Below are 20,751 nucleotides of genomic sequence, written 5' to 3'. Positions count from 1 at the left end.
AGCCCTTGAGCAGACCCGGGTCTTCAAGCACGAAGCTTAAAGGCAGAATAAATAGAGATGTCATCTGGACGAGCATGATCTTCCAAAACCATCCAGAACTCGCAACGGCTTCTCAGAAAAGCGTGGGAAAGGAATGCGGGTCGTATCGCTGTTACCTGCCCAGAGACACGCTGGATGTTGGAAATCCAGCCAAGGGGCTGGACTGCTATGACATTGCACAGATTTTCCTGGCCAGCAGTTTACACCCGCCGGACTGAAAAAAACACAGACATCGTCCCAAACACAGTATACAGCGTGGCCAGGCATCGAAGACCTCCTTAGAACTCGTTCTTCCTGGAAACCATTCCTTGGGGTTTTTTCTCCAGCGCTGTGATTCTCTGCTTGACTCCACTTTTGGCAGAGTCTTTCCTTAAGCCTGTGGTGTTGGAATTAAGCTCAGGGCTGTGATGTTTGCCTTCTAAGAAGTCACTGGCAAACACCCCCCTCTTGGTTTGTTTTCATATTTGCTGCCTGGTTGATCTCCAAGTTAGTGAATCAGCCAGAAAGCATGTATCCTGCAACTTACAACTGGGGCCCATCTCTGGATCAAAGTTGGGCTACCAGTTTTAGAAGATTAAAGCATGTTTCACTCAGGAATGACGTTTAGTTGTGCAGAATTTGTGTTTTATTTTTCATGATTCTTGAGTGTTAAGTCATAAATGTGAGCTAATGACAGAAAATGTGTGTAAGATTAACAGGTTAGGTGGATAGTAGACATGAAAATATAATCCTTTCCAGGGGACTTCCCATGTGGTCCGGTGGTTGAATCCGCTTTCCAATGCACGGGCCGAGGATTCAATACCTGGTCAATTAACTAAGTTCCCACAGGGTGCAGGACAGTAGGCCCACGTACTGCAACTTGAGAAAGCCCGCATGCTGCAATGAAGGCCTGGCACAGCCAAAATTGAAGGGGAAAAAAGGATCAGTTCAGTTCAGTCTGTCTGATTCTTTTTGACCCCATGGACGGCAGCACATCAGGCTTCCCTATCCATCACCAACTCCCAGAGCTTGCTCAAACTCATGTCCATCGAGTCGGTGATGCCTTCTAACCATCTCATTCTCTGAGGTCCCCTTCTCTTCCTGCCTTCAATCTTTGCCAGCATCAGGGTCTTTTCCAATGAGTCAGCTCTTTGCATCAGGTGGCCAAAGGATTGGAGCTTCAGCTTCAGCATCAGTCCTTCCAGTGAATATTCAGGACTGATTTCCTTTACAATTAACTGGTTCAAAAAAATTTTTTTTTAATTTGCTATTGCAGTGCATAATAAATCAGCACTATCTCTTCTGGGTCTCTTCATGGATCACCGCCTGGTCATGGCAAAGCTTGTGTAACTCAGCGAAGCTATGAGCCATGCCGTGTGGGACCAGCCAAGATGGGCAAGTCATGGTGGAGAGTTCTGACAAACTGTGATCCCCTGGAGGATGGAATGGCAAACCACTCCAGTGTTGCCTGGAGACCCATGAAGGGTGAAGAGGGGAAAAGAGATGACGCTGGAAGATGAGCCCCTCAGGTTGGAAGGTGTCCAGTGGAAAAAAAAATCACCTGATATTTTCTTAGCTCCTGTCTTTCTGTCATGGTGCTCAGATGCATTCTGCAAGGGTCTGCAGGTAGTTCTTTCTATAAAGGAATCCTGGGAAGAACTGTGTATCTTTATTTTCAGTCAGTAGTTCAAAACACATCTGCTCTATCAGTTCAGTTCAGTTCAGTTCAGTCACTCGGTCGTGTCTGACTCTTGGCGACCCTATGGACTGCAGCACGCCAGGCCTCCCTGTCCATCACCAACTCCCAGAGCTTGCTCAGACTCATGTCCGTCAAGTCGGTGATGCCATCCAACCATCTCATCCTCTGACATCCCCTTCTCCTCCTGCCCTCAATCTTTCCCAGCATCAGGGTCTTTTCCAATGAGTCAATTCCTCGAATCAGGTTGGCCAAAGGATTGGAGTTGCAGCTTCAGCATCCATCCTTCCAATGAATATTCAGAACTGATTTCCTTTGATGGAGTGGTTGGATCTCCTTGCAGTCCAAGGGACTCTCAAGAGTCTTCTCCAACACCAACATCTCTATAAATTAAGATAAACTACACTCCCCGTGATTTCCTATTTTATGTGGTCGCAATCATGACCGCTTATGGACTCATTTTCGTTCCTTTGAGATTCCCTGTTGGGGATTGCGTATCTTTTTACACTGTGTTCCACTCTGTGGCCTTCTCCCTGCAGTGGCTTCTCTCGTGGCTTCTGACCACAGGCTCGGTAGTTCTGGTGCACAGGGCTCAGTTGCTCTGAGGCATGTGGGATCTTCCCGGACCAGGGACGGAAGCTGTGTCCCCAGCATTGGCAGGCAGGTTTCTTACCCAGTGAGCCCCCAGGGAAGCCCCTGGGAATTGCGTATCTTGGAGAGCTCATTGCAGTGCTGTTTATCAAGTGTGCATGTGCCTGCTCAGCTGCTTTAGTCGTGTCCGACTCTCTGAGACCCCACCGACTTGCTCCCCAGGCTCCTCTGCCCACGGGATTTCCCAGGCAGGAATACTGGAAGGGGCTGCCATGCCCTTCCTCCAGGGGATCTTCCCGACACAGGGATTGAAGCCATGTCTGAGTGGGTAGCCTTTCCCTTCTCCAGGGGGATCTTCCCAACCCAGGGATCGAACCCAGGTCTCCCGCATTGCAGGCAGTTGTTTACCAGCTGAGCCACAAGGGAAGCCCAAGAATACTGGAGTGGGTAGCCTGTCCCTTCTCCAGGGCATCTTCTGGACCCAGGAATCAAACCGGGGGTCTCCTGCATTGCAGGCGGACTCTTTACCAGCTCAGCCACCGGGGAAGCCCTAAGTGGGAATTAGAGGGGGCTGCCAAAAAAAAAAAAAACCCTCAAAAAACCAAAGTGTTAAAGACACAAGGGTTCACAGAGCACCTAGCTCGGAAAAAGCAGAGTGTGAAGCTTGTGGGGAAAACGAGACCGGAAGAGGCTGTCCCGATGCTCGTGTTGCCCTTTCCCCCAGCCCTCTCTTCATGGTCCTTCTCATTTGTGTTTGTCCTTGCGTTCATGAGATAGGGTGTCATTAAGGTGTATAGGGTGTCATTCAGTTGCATATGTTTCCTAAGTTTCTCTCACTTGCTGCCTGCAGGCAGTTAAATCTGAGCACCTTGGTTGCAAGACTTATCGCATCCCCTTTAGCACTTGGACAGAATGTATCTGGAGTGATTGCAACATTGGTTCATCTGCTTCAGAACATGAGGGAAGAGTAATCACTTGCCTTTAAAAATTTTTTTTCAAACACCTGCAAAATTTACACTCACCATGACCTGTAACAGCTGGGAGGAACAGTGCTTGCTATCAACCTTTACCACTGATGAGTTCATCAAGGTTCTGTGAATTTGGAATGATTTTTTTTTTAACCACTTGCCTTTTAAGGGGTCGGTGTGTTTTGATCCTTCGCAGGATCTCCTAGTCTGCAGATAGCGTCCAGCTCCTGGAGGAACAACAGGAGCTTCACTCCTCACTCCCGCCTCTCGGTTCTGAGACTTTTGCTTCCATTATTCTGGGCGGGGGGAGCTACACCCTTCCCTCCTGTGTCCCCTCCCCCCCGCCATCCTCCTCAGCCCTACGGGGTCTTGTTCAGCCCTCAGTCGTTCCCGTCTCCTAAGCCCCTGCCCTGTTGACTGTTATACTCCTCCCCGCCCTCCACGGTATCATTTGTGTTTGCACCGAAGGTGATAGTTTATTTCGCGTTTGCACTGAGGGTGATGGTTGATGAGAAATAGCCCTGTTGCTCTTGCTGGTCCTTGGGCTCAGCCTCCCCACCCCCCAACCCCTTCCGGGGAGCCGGAATCATCCATTATCTAAAATGCCCGATAAGGATTTCTAAAGCAGGAGTAGAAAGAAGAAATAATGAGGTCATCGTTCACCTCCACCCCCAAAGCCCAACGATCTTTTTGAGAGCCTGAGGTGAAGCTGGTGATCCTGAAAGGCAGGCTTTCTCCTGAAAGGGGATTTGCGGCCTGCTTTGCACACCAAAAGGAAAGCTGGGCGGCCAGCCGGTCAAGTCTTAACTTAAGTCCTGGAATAGAGAGAGTGGAGGGTTACCTTTGAGGCTGGGATCAGCAGGCTTTTCCTGTTCTGCGTGGACAGTGAATACTTGAGTCTTTGCAAGCACTCCGCTCTGCACTGCGCTGCAGAAGCTTGCAGTGACCGTGCTTGAACCCGTGAGGGTGTCTGTGTGCTCGTAAAAAGGCTGTTGACTGAAAAATCAGTGTCAGTAATTTGCATGTGCCACCAAGTGTGCTCTTGATTTTCTTCAATGATTAAAAAAAAGAGTTAAAAAATATTCTTTATCTCTTGGGCCGTAAAATGAAGAGCAGAGCCTGCGTCTGGTCCTCCTTGGGCTGGTTTGCAGCCCCCGTGATTTCAGTGAAGAGTGTCTCTGCGTAAAAACTTTAGGCAGGCACAGGAGGCAAGGAAGGAAAGAGCTGTTTATTCTATTTTTGATTTTTTCTGTTTCTAAATATTTTATTTCACTGTTTTTTTACAATTTTCTTTCTTTATCGGTGGGCCGTGCTGCGTCTGCGTCGCTGCTGAGGCTTCTCTCTAGTTGCGGCAAGCGGTGGCTCATTTCTAGTTGCCGTGCGCACGCTTCTCATCACAGGGGTCCTCTGGTCGTGGAGCACAGGGCCCTACGGCTCCTGGGCTTCGGTAGTTGCAGTTGCCAGGCTCCAAAGACAGGCTCACAAGTTGTGGCACACAGGCTTAGTTGCTTCGAGGCATGTGGGATCTTCCCTGGACCAGGAATTGAACCCCTGTCTCCTGCTTTGGCAGGCGGGTTCTTTACCACTGAGCCACCAGAGAACCCGCAGTTCATTTTATTTTAAGTTGGCATATAATTGGAAGAAATGATGCTGAAGTTTCAATCCTTTGGCCATCTGATGCAAAAAGACCCTGATGGTGGGAAAAATTGAAGGCGGGAGGAGAAGGGGACGACACAGGATGAGGTGGTTGAACGGCATCACTGACTCCACGGACATGAGTTTGAGGAAACTGAGGGAGCTGGTGAAGGACAGAGAAGCCTGGCGTGCTGCAGTCCGTGGGGTCGGGCGTGACTCACCACCTGAACAGCAATAACTGCTCTATAATGTTGTGTTAGTTTCCGCTGTACACCTGGGAACCAGCCACAAGTATACATCCATGCCCTCCCTCTTGAGCTTCCCTCCCAGCCCGCACCTCAGCCCACCGCTCTAGGTCATCGCAGAGCGCTACGCTCAGCTTCCTGTGTAATACAGCGGCTTCCCACTACCTCTGTTTCACACGTTTGTTCTTGTTCACTTGTTCAGTCGTGTCTGACTCTCTGTGACCCCATGGACTGCAGCACGCCAGGGCTCCCTGTCCACCACCAACTCCCAGAGCTTACTCAAACTCACGTCCATTGAGTCGGTGATGCCATCCAACCATCTCATCCTCTGTCGTCCCCTTCTCCTCCCGCCTTCAGTCTCTCCGGGCATCAGGGTCTTGTCCAGTGAGTCGGTTCTTCACATCAGGTGGCCAGACTATTGGAGCTTCAGCTTCAGCATCAGTGCTTCCAATGAGTATTCAGTATTGATCTCCTTTAGGGTGGACTGGCTGGATCTCCTTGCAGGCCAAGGGACTCTCAAGAGTCTTCTCGAACACCGCAGTTCAAAAACATCGATTCTTTGGCGCTCAGCTTTCTTTATGGTCCAGCTCTCACATCCATACGTGACCACTGGAACCTGTTAAAGTGATGCGGAGCCTGATTCTCGTTGGAAGTGGCCTGCAGCGGGAAAGGGCACAGGAAGATTGATAAGAAGGGAAGCCACAGGCAGAGGGGCGCTTGCCCTTCCTGCCATGGAGATCTTGGAGCAGAGCAGTGTGAGAGGTTGGCCCCTGTGAACAGGAGGAAGCGGGAATGCCCGGCTGAGTTGAACTGCTGGAGAGGAGGCGGGCTGTCCTTCCCCCTCGAGAGCCTCTGTCAGGAGCCACCTTGGCACAGAGGAGACCCAGTTCAGTGCAGGGATTCTCTGTGGGGGACGGTGGGGCTTCCCTGGTGGCTTAGTGCCAACGCAGGAGGTGCGGGTTCGATTCCTGGGTGGGGAAGATGCCCCAGAGGAGGAAATGGCAACCCCCTGCATTATTCTTGCCTGGAATCCCTGGCGGGGCTACAGTCCATGGGGTCGCAGTCAGACTGAGCAACTCAGCATATACAGGCATGGGGGACACAGAAAGTGGCTCCTGGGGGTGACTCAGTGTGCTGGTGTGTGGCAGTGGGCAAGGTGAGGCCTCAGCAGAGGCAGTGGGCTGGACACAGGAGCACGTTCGGGACAGGAGGAACAGGACGGGAGGAAGCAATCCTTCCAGGAGCTGACTTGTGGAAGAGATGGGGGTATATTTCATGCATTTTCTCCCGAATTACCTCAGTATGGATATTCATTATTTTTATCTCCTCTCACTCACAACTGGGAGTTATTTGCAAATATAGTCCTTTTTTTTTCCCCCCTGGCTGCTAAACCAACTTGTGTCATTTTAAGGGGCTCCGAGGAGCTCTGGTAACCCCGGTCCTTCATGTCAGAGCAGAGGAGAATTCAGTGAGAGCAAAGTGGTAGGTAAGAATGATTTCATGGAATAGGATGCTTCTGAGGCTTCCAAGCGGGTGGGCAAGAAATGCCACCCTGAGAACTCGGTGGGCTGCAGTTTTATACTTGGAGGAAGGGGTCAGGGGAGAAGACCTTTGACTCTCTTGAATATATGTGGTTTCCATCATCAGTTCCTCCCCCAGGTAGGGCAGGGAAATTTGTCCCCGTGTGTTCAGGCCGGGACTGTCGTAAAGCACTTTGGAGAAATATTTTCAGGTCCGAGTACAACGAGGGTCTCTCATTTTGATACATCACCTTCCCTTAAATGATTTTTCCTTATGTGTACAGAGCCTGTTTTGAGAGTCGTTAACTTACTGAGTCGGTGATGGACAGGGAGGCCTGGCGTGCTGCAGTCCACGGGTTGCAAAGGGTCGGACACGACTGAGTGACTGAACTGAGCTGAACTCACTGAGCTCCCGGGACAAGATGTGGGGCTCCTGCCACCATTGGTTCAGAGTTTGGGGGCGCGTCCCGTGCTTCTGTAGTGTGCTTTTGTTGCTAAGCAAGCCAGCTTGGTTTTGGGGTTAAGCCAGCCTGCCTTCTTGAGGAATCATTAACGTACAGGAGTTTCCCATAGTTTTCCGTGTATAATCCCCTAGTGGGATTAACCATTTAATTGCCTCTTTTGTCCCTTCATTCTGTTCCTATCAGCTGTGCTGCATGGCTTGTGACATCTTAGTTCCGTGACCAGGTTTATGAGATCTTTGTTCCCTGACCAAGCTTGTGAGATCTTAGTTCCCTGGCCAGGGATTGAACCTGGGCCCTTGGCAGTGAAAGCTCCAAGTCCTAACCACTGGACCACCAGGGAAGTCCGAGCAATATAGTCCATTTCTTCACCTCCTTTTATCACCCAAAATTTAGCCTCCCTGCCAAAAATCAGGTGGTCGATGATTCTTTATTTTTATTCTCTATTCTCTATGTTATGGTATATTATTGATGCTTCAGTTATATTTTAAAGGACCTAAGGACCCAAACTCACATGTTCTTAAGTGAGCCTTTGCATGCGTGCATGTTCAGTCGTGTCTGACTCTTTGCAACCCCATGGACTGTAGCCCACACGGCTCCTCTGTCCATGGGATATTTTCCCGGGCAAGAATACTCGGGAGGGTTGCCATGCCCTCCTCCAGGGGATCTTCCAGACCCCGGGATCGAACGTGGGTGTCCGCCATTGCAGGCCGATTCCTTACCGTCTGAGCTACTAGGGAAGCCGTGTGTGGTGTGTGTCTGTGTGTGTGTCTGTGTGTGTGTCTGTGTGTGTGTCTGTGTGTGTGTCTGTGTGTGTCTGTGTGTCTGTGTGTGTTTGTGTGTGTGTGTGTATTTTTTTTCTGAGAAGCTGCTCTAGACTGAACGGTAGCTCTATGTGTGTGTGTGTGTGTGTGTGTGTGTGTGTGTGTGTGTGTGTGTGTGTGTGTGTGTGTGTGTGTGTGTGTGTGTGTGTGTGTGTGTGTGTATATATATTTTTTTTTTTTCTGAGAAGCTGCTCTAGACTGAACGGTGTCACCCCCAGAAATCACATGTTGAGATCCTGACACGTAGGGCCTCAGAAGGTGACAGTAATTGGAGATGGGGCTTTAAGGAAGTAATGAAGGTAAGATGAGGTGATTAGCTTGGGCCCTATAAGAAGCCTTACAAGAAGAGATGCAGACACAGACACACCCAGAGGGACGGCCGCGTGAGGACCCAACGAGGAGACGGCCGTCTCCACGCCCAGAAGGCGGGGCTTAGGAGTACCCAACCTGCCTGCACCTGGATCTTGGGCTGACAGCCTCCAGAGCCGAAAGTCCGTTTGTGTTGTGGAAGCCTCCAGTCTGGGGTGCTGTCTGGTGGCAGCAAACTCATACACAAGCATTTTGGGATTTGCAGGCCCCCGGGAGATTGGGATGAGTAACCCAGGCGTTATTAAAGCATCCTTTCTCTTTACAACACGGTCTTTCTTCATATTCTCAGAATTGGATTAGAAGTTTCAAGTCCAACTCAAAAAAAAAATTATTTTTTTATCAGTAAGGTAATAAACTTTCTAGATGTTTAGCAGAAATGTGGTTGTGAGCTCAGTCCCTTCAGTCGTGTCAGACTCTTTGCGACCCTGTGGACTGTGGCCCGCCAGATTCCTTTGTCCATGGGATTCTCCAGACAAGAATACCGGAGTGGACTGCCATTTTCTTCACTAGGGGATCTTCCCCACCCAGGGATTGAACCCGCATCTCCTGCATTGAAGGCAGATTCTTTACCACAGATCCAATGGGGAAAGCCCTTTAGCAGTAATCTTAGATGCCAAAATACGTGGAAATATATCATAGTTTTAAATGAATATAAATTAGAAATGTAGCATTTGATTCATACTAAGTCAAACAAGTCGAATCAAAGTGTCATCAATTTTTTAGATAGGCAAAAATTTTTAGGAGAGTGAAAAAGTTGGCTTAAAGCTCAGCATTCAGAAAACGAAGATCATGGCATCTGCTCCCATCACTTCATGGGAAATAGATGGGGAAACAGTGGAAACAGTGTCAGACTTTATTTTGGGGGGCTCCAAAATCACTGAAGATGGCGATTGCAGCCATGAAATTAAAAGACACTTACTCCTTGGAAGGGAAGCTATGACCAACATAGACAGTATATTCAAAAGCAGAGACATTAGTTTGCCAACTAAGGTCCGTCTAGTCAAGGCTATGGTTTTTCCAGTGGTCATGTATGGATGTGAGAGTTGGACTGTGAAGAAAGCTGAGGGCCGAAGAATTGATGCTTTTGAACTGTGGTGTTGGAGAAGACTCTTGAGAGTCCCTTGGACTGCAAGGAGATCCAACCAGTCCATTCTAAAGGAGATCAGCCCTGGGATTTCTTTGGAAGGAATGATGCTAAAGCTGAAACTCCAGTACTGTGGCCACCTCATGCGAAGAGTTGACTCATAGGAAAAGACTCTGATGCTGGGAGGGATTGGGGGCAGGAGCAGAAGGGGACGACAGAGGATGAGATGGCTGGATGGCATCACTGACTCGATGGACGTGAGTCTGAGTGAACGCCGGGAGATGGTGATGGACAGGGAGGCCTGGCGTGCTGCGGTTCATGCGGTCGCAGAGACTCGGACATGACTGAGCGACTGAACTGAACTGAACTGAAAGTATATAGATTATATTGTACATACTATTTATATGTGTGTGTGTGGTGGTTTGGTTACTAAATTGCGTCTGACTCTTGGGACCCCATAGACTGTAGCCCTCCCGGCTCCTCTGTCCAGGTGAGAATACTGGACTAGGTTGTCATTTGCTTCTCCGAGGAATCTCTCTGACCCAGGGGTTGAACCCAGGTCTGCTGCATTGCAGGTGGATTCTTTACCAACTGAGCCGCCAGGGAAGCCCCATATGTGTGTGTACAGACGCTTTGCTACTACACTTGATAAAGCCTTGAGAAAGAAGAACAACAAGAAAAAAGAGATGGAGAAATTGGAAAAGATAAACCGAAAGAAATGGGAGCACTGAATATGAAATAGAAAAAGTGGAACTAACAAGATAAAGGTAAAAGGTCATCATATAGTCCTGTTGTTTTTAAACACGTATACTCAATACAGGTGCCCAGTGTTGAGGCAGTCCGAGCCCCTGGACAAGAATTCCCAGACACAGGGCATTTCAGAAGGGAGTGAAACGTTTTCTAAGAACAAAAAGTAGAGATAAAGTGGGCAGTGAGATTGCTTCAGGCCCAACCTCTCGACAGACAGTTTTCATGGGTTAACAGCCAATGTTTATAGTCTCAAGACAAAGAAAATTCCTGCTGGAAGGCTGGCGTTAGGTGACTGGTTTAGGGGGTGTTTACTGAAGTGCGCATCTCTGCCTAATAGGGAGTGAGGAAGCTTGTGAGTAATGATTGGCGGGGGTGGGAGGGTGGGGGCTGAGCGCTTTTGGCAATGGTTACAAAGCGGCTCGGTCAGCTTTGGAGGCGTCCTTGTTGCAAGGCTTCACTCCTGTGGCCTGGGGTAGGACTCAATGCCCAAGTATTGCTTTCTGCCCCCACCCACCCCCCTCCCCCCAGGAAGCTCCAGACGTGTTTGTAATCAATATACATCCTTTGTCTTGCTGGGTATCTCTGAGCTCTTGATTAAGATGGGCACACAGCTGGTGACCGTCCAGGCACACAGGTCAGCAGGCATCATTCGGGCTGGCTTGGGTGATATTTGAGTGTCAGGCATCACCGGGTTGGGGGTGTCCAGCACGTAGGTCCCCCAGAGGCCTCTGGAGTACAGCTGACTTCTCTGAGTCCCAGAAGTCCAGGGTTTCCTCCTCTGCTCTGAAGTCTCAGAAACGTGATGCCATCAGAGGCCAGCAGGGGCTGGGTTCTCTTTAGGTTTGACCCCGCAGTCGGACCACAAGATGAGTGAAAGGGTTGGTCAGACTTCAGCCCTCTCATCTGCCTTTAAGCATCGTCGATGTTTCTTTACTGACTTACGCAGGCTGTGGTGGGTCTTCCTCGCCGTGCATGGGCTTTCTCTAGTTGCGGCAAGTCGGGGCGATTCTCTAGCTGAGGTTGGCAGGCTCCTCCTTGCGGTGACTTCTCTGGTTGTGGAGCATGGGCTCTAGACGCTCAGGCTTCAGTAATCGTGGTGCACGGGTTTACTTGCTCTGCGGCTTGTAGGATCTTCCTGGACTGGGGTTTGAACCTGTATCTCCTGCATCGGCAGGCGGATTCTTAACCATTGGGCCCCCAGGAAGACCTGAACATCATTATTCTAAACACGATGTTCAACATTCAGGAGACTTTGGCCACCTAATGCAAAGAGCTGACTCGTTGGAAAAGACGCTGATATTGGGAAAGATTGAGGGCAGGAGGAGAAGGGGACGACAGAGGATGAGATGGCTGGATGGCATCACCGGCTCGATGGACGTGAGTTTGAGTAAACTCCGGGAGTTGGTGAAGGACAGGGAAGCCTGGTGCGCTGCAGTCCATGAGGTTGAAAAGAGTCTGACACCACTGAGCGACTAAACAGCAAAAGACACTCAAGCCCTTTCATAGACACCCTCACAAGGGTGTCTTCCTGCCCTGAGGACTGCTACGCATGCGTGTCAGTCAATCAGTGTTAGGGTTACTCAGGTGCTGTTCTTGATGTTGTTACGGAGACACACGGCTCAGGTTACCTGCCTGTTTCCTCAAGGCCGGTTGGTCAGCACCATGCTTGGCAAATTCTGCTGTTGCTGCTGTTTTTCCTTCTTTCCCTTCTCCTCTTCCTCCTCACTTTTCTCCCTTCCTCCTCTCCTCCTCCTTTGCAAGAGAAATCCTGTAAATAAAAGAAACTTAATAAAAAATAGTTTAGAAAGAACTTGTATCCCAATAGGCTATTTAGATATTAATTTGAAGTTGTGTGGTGCCTTGGAATCCAAATTATAAGTGGAAGTCGTGTTCCTGGTCCGTTTGCAGGCATCTGTTGTGAGCCACAGTAGCCTTGAAAGTAGTAAATAACTCAGCTGCATTTGTTTGATTTCAGTATTGTGTATTTGGAAATCAAACTATGATTTATAATTGTGTAGTGTTTATAATACGCAATAAAAGTGTGTGTTTTGCACACTGGCCAAGGAACAAGGCAGCGTGCACATCACCCCTTTTCACTCACCCAGTATCACCCGCAAAGCCACTTTGGCTGGCTTCGGGGCTTGGCTCCCTGGACTCACGTGACAGCTGGTTATTTAGCTGTGGGAGGAGGGAGAATGCTCAGTGCTTCTAGAAACATTTTGAAAGTTGGGGTGAACAGTGTTGTTGTTACTCAGAAGAAAATCTCACTGTTTCAGCTTTACCTGTTGAAAAAAAAATGGTTAATTACGTGTGTCTGCGCTGGGTCCTTGGCCCTGCGTTTGGGCTTTCTCTATGTGCAGCGAGCAGGGGCTCCTTTCTAGTGGTGGTGGTTGGGCTTGCCATTCCAGTGACTTCTCTTGTTGCAAAGGTAGCGTTCTAGGGCAGGCACATGGGGTCAGCACCCGTGGGGCTCGGGTCTCCTTGCTCTGTGCCGTGTGGGGTCTTCCCGAGTCAGGGATGGAACCCGTGTCTCCTGCAGCAGCAGGCAGACTCTTTACCCGTGAGCCACCAGGGAAGCCCTCGACCTGCGTGCGTGCGTGTACATCTCTTTAGTCCTGTCTGACTCTGCAGCCTTGCTGCAGCCACGCATTCTGGGAGAAGAACTCACTCAGCAGGACAGTGCAGACGCTGGAGTGCAGCTGATTACACCGGCGGGTCCGAGGCAGAGTCTCCTCTCAGCCGAGGACGTCGATCAGTTTTTGTGAAAGCCTGATCTACCCTAAGTGTACATGCCCAAATCCGCCTCCCCAAATTCCCTGAAACTAGTCTGATCAAAGGAAAAGAAAGATACAATCAAAGTTAGCCCACGATTCATGTGTCATAAGCCTAGATAGTTAAACAGTGGACATTTATCAGTAGGCCTGTGGTCATATCCCGATAAACATAACGGAATCTACGACTTTGCTCTGTTGCAGAGATAATTAGCATAGTCTTTCAGGCGACTGAGAGTCCCAGGTCCTGAGGCTCTTTCATCCGGGGAGTCTGGTTTTCCATTTGTATGCCATTTCCATAGGCACCAGAACGCAATGTTCAGCGTCCACTGGGAGGGTGACCTTGCATGTAGCCTAATCTTCTAAGCCTGGCCTAAGACGGAGTCCAGCTCTGTCTGTTTCCTCCTTCAACCCCATGGACTGTAGCCCGCCAGGCCCCTCTGTCCATGGGAGTCTCCAGGCAAGAATCCTAGAATGGGTTGCCATGCCCTCCCCCAGGGCATCTTCCTGACCCAGGGATCAAACCTGTGTTTACAAAGACGGAAACCGGAGCAGGGGGACGCGCGCCCTTCTTCCCATTTCCTTTTTTTTTTTTTTTTCCTTCTTCCCATTTCCTGTCTTCCCTGTCGGTCCCTAAAGGAACCAGCAGGGCTCCTTTCTCTCATGCCTTTGCTGCAGCCCTGCAGGGATCCTTTTACAGCTGGGAGCCGGAAACGCCTGTGCAAGCTGGGTAAGAACCTGCGCACAAACTCCTGTGTGTGCGGCCTTCCTCAGGGCCGGGGGCGGGGGCTTATTCCCCAGATTCCCCAGGGCAGGAAGGGCGTCCCTCAGCTGCTGTGCTCCTCTCGCCCCGGCATTTCCTCGGGGGGCCTCTGAGGGTAAAGGGTGTGCAGAAATGGAGTCCCGGAACGGCTTCTGAGGCCAGGGGTCCAGGCTGGGAGAGTGGGAGGGGGTGCGTTGGGAAAACCTGGTTCGGCAGGGGGGGGGTCCCGGCAGCGCTGACTAGGGTGGCCTGGGAGTTGTTAGTAGGAAGAGAAGGGAGTGGAACCCACCTACCACTGCGGGGTAGGAAGAGGCTCCCAGAGCAGAGATCCCCTCAAATGAGCCCCAGTGCGAGGGTGTGAAGGCAGGTTGCTCGCACTGCAAAGCACACCACTTGAAAATATCCTTGGCTCCAATCCTTTGGCCACCCGATACGAAGAGCCGACTCTTTGGAAAATATCCTGACATTCCCACCAGACAAACGGGAAAAAAACCTCTCGACTCCCGGGTTCTGACTCATTATTCAGTTGACATCATTTTGGTGAAAATAAGTCGGTCATTGGAAAAGACCCTGATGCTGGGAGAGATTGAACGCGGGAGGAGAAGGGGATGATGTAGGAGGAGATGGTTGGATGGCATCACCGACTCAATGGACATGAGTTTGGGTAGACTCCGGGAGTTGGTGACGGGCAGGGAGGCCTGGTGTGCTGAGGTTCATGGGGTCGCAAAGAGTCGGACATGACTGAGTGACTGAAGAAGCACTTTGTGCAAGATGTCGGGGGTGCTGTGACAAGCTCAGCGTGTCATGGGTGGCATGCATGCATGCTGGGGGCTGTGACTAAGGACGGGCAGTGACTCGCAGGGTGAAGACTCTGGCGGCAGGGGAGGGGCTTCCTGGCTGGTCCACTAGTGAAGACTTTGCCTTCCAATGCGGGAGATGCAGCTTCCATCCCTGACGGGGGAGCTAGGATTAAACATGCCGCGGGGCCAAAAATCCAAACAAGAACACAGAAGCAGTATTGGAACAGACTCATAAAGACTTTAAAAGTGGTCCACGTTAAAAAAAAAAAAAATCTTAAAAAGATGGGAGAAAAGAATGGCAGCCGGTTTTATTGGGATTCCAGTAGATCTCAGTCACCAGAACAATGGACTTGTGGAGACTGCACTCACGAGAAGATCTCCAGTGCACCTTTAAGTATGAGGGGTAGAGACAGAGGGGCGAGGGGACCCCCACCCGGAGGACGAGATGGGGAGAGACAGAGGGGCAAGGGAACCCCCACCACCACCCAGAGAGGGAGAGACAGAGGGGCGAGGGGACCCCTACCCAGAGGGACAGAGGGTGAGAGACAGAGGGGCGAGGGGACCCCCACCCAGAGGGACAGAGGGGGAGAGACAGAGGGGCGAGGGGACCCCCACTCGGAGAGGGAGAGACAGGGGGGCGAGGGGATCCCCCACCCAGAGGGACAGAGGAGGAGAGACACAGGGGCGAGGAGATCCCCACCTGGAGGGACAGAGGGGGAGAGACAGAGGGGTGAGGGGACCTCCACCCAGAGGGAGAGAGGAGGAGAGACAGAGGGGCGAGGGGACCCTCCCAACCAGAGAGGGAGAGACAGAGGGGTAGCGGGACCCCCACTCAGAGGGAGAGACAGAGGGGAGGGGGAGAGACAGAGGGGTGAGGGGACCCTCCCAACCGGAGGGGGAGAGACAGAGTGGTAGGGGGATCCCCACCCAGAGGGAGAGACAGAGGGGCTGGGGGATCCCTCAGGGGACCCCCACCCGGAGGGAGAGACAGAGGGATGCGGGGACCCCCACCTGGAGGGAGAGACAGAGGGGTAAGGAGACCCCCACCTGGAGGGAGAGACAGAGGGGCGAGGGGACCCCCACCTGGAGGGAGAGACAGAGGGCAGGGCGGACCCCCACCTGGAGGGAGAGACAGAGGGGCGAGGGGACCCCCACCTGGAGGGAGAGACAGAGGGCTGCGGGGACCCCCACCTGGAGGGAGAGACAGCGGGGTAAGGAGACCCCCACCTGGAGGGAGAGACAGAGGGCAGGGCGGACCCCCACCTGGAGGGAGAGACAGACAGTGGGGGGACCCCACCCCGAGGGAGAGACAGAGGGCAGGGCGGACCCCCACCGGAGGGAGAGACAGAGGGGCGGGGGCACCCCCCCTCCCCGGAGCTCCCGCCCTCCCCAGCACGCGTGTGGGAAGAGCTGCAGAGCAAGGAGGGGAGCCCCCTGAGAAAGAGCTCTGTTTTCTCAGAGGGTGTGAACAGCATCTGAAATGAGGACGCCATGGCCAAGGTGACAGGGTCTCCGCTAGGGTATTCAGAGAGGGATCCCCTGTCAGGTCCGGTGCCTTAAACCATCCCGCAGTGCAGGAGACCCGGGTTCCATCCCTGGGTCGGGAAGATCCCCTGGAGAAGAGCATGTCAGCCCACTCTGGCATTCTTGCCTGGAGACTCTCCTGGACAGAGGAGCCTGGCGGGCTACAGTCCACGGGATGGCAAAGAGCCACACGGGACGGAGGGACTCACACTTGTGTGGCTTCTTGGAGCTGTCCTGTGCGCTGGGGCCTCTCTGGGGAGCTTTCAGGAGGTGGCCTGCGGCCAGTGTCCGAGGGAACACACAGAGGTGTGGGGGACCGCTTGTTCTCAGCAGTCCCCCCTCTCCCGGACGTCTGCTGCCGCCTGCCAGGTGTCTGCCCTGGACACCTGCAAGGCTCCCTGTGGCTGAGCTGGGATGGAGCCGCAGCGGACAGGCCACACTCACTTCTCGGCTGCCCTGAGGTTCCTGGGGCGCTGGTCGTTGTTTAGCTGCTCAGTCGTGTCCAACTCTTTGGCAACCCCGCGGACTGTAGGCCGCCGGGAGCCTTAGCCATGGGCGTTCCCCCAGACGAGAGCACTGCAGTGGGGTGCCGCCTCCTCCTCCAGGGGGTCTTCCCCACCCAGCGATTGAACCCACATCTCCTGCATTGGCAGGTGGATTCTTTACCACTGAGCCACCTGGGAGGCCCTGCTCACTTAAATACCCAGTATTTAATATTTTCCTTCTCCAAACCTTGACTGGAAGCGATGTTTTAGGGGGAAGAAAATGGAGTTGATGTTGCTGCCTCTTAAATAAAATGTCTGTTTTGAGAGACGGTATTCTGGGCTTGCTGCTCACTGTTCATAGCCAAGGAAAAAGCAACTTGTGTTCAATTTTTCATTCCCAGTTAACCAACTCACTTGTTACGGATGTTGAAATCCATTCCTGGGCAGACTTCCCTGATAGCTCAGACAGTAAAGAATCTGCCTGCAATGTAGGTGACCAGAGTTCTTATCCCTGAGTCAGGATGATCCCCTGGAGAAGGGAATGGCAACCCACTCCAGCACTCTTGCCTGGAAAATCCCAGGGACACAGGAGCCTGGCGGGCTACGGTCCATGGTGTCACAAAGACTCGGGCACGACTCAGTGACTAACAGTTTGCGTTTTCCCTGTAAGTAACACACGTAGACTTTTCAAAAACTGTTCTAGAGCTAGCAAAGCTCTGAGCTGGTGGAAACCATCTGTTTGTAACTGAGAAGGGCTGAACCACATTTGCCTGAATCTTTGGGTACTTGCAGCTTATGAACCATTGATTAGAAGCTCTTTTAAGAGATAGACGAACACACGGACACACACAGACACACAGACACACAGACACACACACACACACACACACACACACAGACACACACACACAGACACACACACACACACAGACACACACACACAGACACACACACACAGACACACACACAGACACACACACACACACACACACACACACACCAGAGAGAGATGGCTACATGCAAGGACTTTTTGCAAACATCCTTTCAAATACAGAGACTGTAGATGCTCCATTGGGGAGGTGACAGATAGACTCACATTATACTGAAGCGAGATAATTGAGTATGTGAAATTGGTCGTGGCAAGGATTTAATAGGCAAAACGTTCCTTCCAGGGTTCTTCTTAACCTCTTCTATTATGTTCAAGCTTTTTTAAACTTAAGATCAGGAGAAAAAAGATCCCAGACCCTCTAACCCATCTTTCTCTTTGCCCCGCCAGGGACAGTCTCTCCCACACCCTCTCAAAGTCCTGGTGCCCCAGAGAACCTTCACTAAAAGGGTGGTCTGCTGCCCCTCACCTTCGCTTGGGACTCTTCCCTGAAAGCGGTGGTTGACGGTGACATAGTGACAGTGATGCAAAGCTGAAAACAGGCGTCTGGAGCTTGGAACGCCTTCTCTGCAATGCAGGTCACTTTTCTTCCTGTGACAGAAATCTCCCCTGTGCATCAGAAGACTGACTTCAGGGCCTGAGACGTCACGGATGCCAAGCCCAGCTTCTCAAGTCGTGTCTTAAATCATGAACCCCGGCTTGAGGACTTGAATGTAGATGACCTCTCTAAGCAGAGCGAGGTTTGGCAAACAGGGGATCGCTCAAGAGTCAATAAGTGCTCAAGTGCCTTCTCCTGACTCCGGAGGCTCTCAGATCCTGGCGTTAATGTGAAACCTCTGTCTCTCTCTCTCGCCCTAATACCGTGATGCTTTTTTCACGTGGTCTCTCTGTCTCACTCTCTCTCTCTTCTATTGCTTGTAGATTTGCAGAGTTTTCTGCTAAGTCGCCTCAGTCGTGTCCGACTCTGTGCAACCCCATAGACGGCAGCCCACCAGGCTCCCCCTTCCCTGGGATTCTCCAGGCAACACTGGAGTGGGTTGCCATTTCCTTCTCCAATGCATGAAAGTGAAAAGTGAAAGTGAAGTCGCTCAGTCGTGCCTGACTCTTAGGGACCCCATGGACTGCAGCCTACCAGGCTCCTTCGTCCATGGGATTTTCCAGGCGAGAGCACTGGAGTGTGTTGCCATTGCCTTCTCCGGCAGAGTTCTCTAAACGACTGCAAATCCTGTTTCATTAATCGTATTTCCGTCAGTCCAACAGAGTAAAGCATGCAAAGGCATCTTACTTCCATAGAGATTAGAGACAGTCCAGAGAGGTTTCAGAGTGAGATTGCGGTAATTTGGCGAGGGCGTGCTGGAACACACCCGGGGTTGATGTCCTCAGCCTTCTGCAGGACGATCCTGCTGTTCCCGCTGTCGAAAACACAGCAAGACAAGGGGAGCGGCGTAAGAAGTACAGCGTACTATGTATAAAATAATAAGCTACAAGGAGATATTGTCCAGCGTAAGAAATATAGCTAGTATTTTTTTAATAGCTATACATGGAGTATGGGTTTCCCTGGTGGCTCAGATGGTAAAGAATCTGCCTGCAATGGAGGAGACCTAGGTTTGATCTCTAGGTTGGGAAGATTTCCTGGAGGGGAGGGCATCACTACCCACTCAGTATTCTTGCCTGAAAAGTCCCATGGACAGAGGAGCCTGGCGGGCCACAGTCCATGGGGTCGCAAAGAGTCAGGCACGACAGAAGTGACTTAGCACGCACATAGCCCTGACGTGGCCCATCAAGGCTACGCAATCAACTTTTCTGTATTTTTAGGCACACAAGTGACTAAATACAATGTGAATGGTTATTAGAGTTTTTAAACCAAGTTTTAATGGGGAAAAATCTTTCGGGTAAACACTTCACTGGTTTTATGAGAAAGAAATAACTGTTTTGGGAATTGATTGATCGAGTCAAGAAGCACAGGAGAGTTGGAGAAAGGCAACAATCTGTAGAAAGTCACAGTGAGAAGTGTAATACCAACAACATTATTGTTAGTCTGAGTCTTTTTTTAAAAAAGTAGCCGAGCTCTGTGCAGAGGTTTCCCTTCTTGGTGTTACCATGCGATGCCCATAAACCCTGTGTAAAGTGTAATTCCATAAAATAATTATATTCATGCTGGAGCTGACAGAGTGTCCCTGAGGGTGCGACTTTGCATAAAGACATGCCGGTAGTGAGTAGTCACCGCCCAGGCTTTGAACCCAGACATAATGCGTGTTCTGCTTCACCCTGGCTACCAAATTCTAAAACCCATGGAAACCTTCCCAAATCTATGCATGGCCTTTAGGGTGGTCGTGAGCCTCTGCAAACTGCACGTGCCCGTCCCATAGCTGCATTTTTCTCAGGGAAGACACCTCAATATTTCAAATTTCTCGAAGGTTTTATAAGCCGCACAAGCCACCTAAGAGAAAAAGCAGAGGAAATGGAAGACTTATAAAACTTAGCAGAGAGGCAGTTTCCCATCTTTCCCGTTTAAAAAATATGCTCCCAGAGAATGACCTTCAGAAAGCTGCTTTTTTTTCTTCCACACTAGTAGCCTATTGATTTTTTTTTTTATGATGGCTGTGGAGATAACGGTAATTAAATGTGGTGGTGTTTCTTTATCATATGAATGATTTCTTTATCTTGTACAATCATGTGAATGATTTATAAGTTGTATAGCATTTCCAGCAGTCAAATATTAGATAGCAATTTGTCCTGATGGAGATCACTGGTGACGTTACCTTTCTTTCTCTCCAAGACCAACCCTCAATACTAAAGAGCGTCTCTGAGCCTCTGATGGACTTAGCTTGTGAGCACGTGTCTGACTTTCTGTAACCCCAGAGACTGTAGCCCAGGAGGCTCCTCTGTCCATGGGAGTCTCCAGGCAAGGATACTGGAGTGGGTTGCCATGCCCTCCTCCAGGGGATCTTCCCCACCCAGGGATCGAACCCGGGTCTGTTACATCTCCTGCATTGGCAGGACGGTTCTTCACTACTAGTGGCCCCTGGGAAGCCCGTGATGGACTTGGAGATGTTTTTATTTGGGAGAGATGCTACTGGGCTATGTTCTGAAAAAAATGGCACCAAAGGTTCACATAGGTTATCCTTTACAGAGAGCGCCCCCTGGTGCTGGACACCGTGGAATTGCGCGTCTTTCTGCCATGTCCCAGTTTCTATGAGCAAAAATGGAACATGGTGTCAGGGCCAGAATCTAAGAATAGACAGACCCGGGAAAAAGAAGCTAAAGCCTGGCCCCGCATCAGATGGAAGCTGGGCGATACATCGGTGCCAGAGAAGACGCTAAATTAATGACTGAGAATTAAGGAGCACAGAGGCTGGGA

General features: G+C 50.9%; 1 protein-coding gene and 1 non-coding gene across 6 annotated transcripts in view; one reads left to right on the top strand and one right to left on the bottom strand.

Annotated features, from left to right (window-relative positions):
• LOC108634329 overlaps positions 1-20,751 on the top strand; it is a 279,731-nt gene that overhangs the window by 33,826 nt on the left and 225,154 nt on the right. The gene's annotated exons all lie outside the window — the stretch shown is intronic.
• On the bottom strand, positions 7,405-7,477 carry TRNAE-UUC. Its single transcript has one exon. It is a non-coding gene; the product is annotated as a tRNA-Glu (tRNA).

This window comes from Capra hircus (genome assembly GCF_001704415.2).
Source record: "Capra hircus breed San Clemente chromosome X unlocalized genomic scaffold, ASM170441v1, whole genome shotgun sequence".
Taxonomy (NCBI): Eukaryota; Metazoa; Chordata; class Mammalia; order Artiodactyla; family Bovidae; genus Capra; species Capra hircus.
This window is presented reverse-complemented; position numbering and strand designations above follow the sequence as displayed.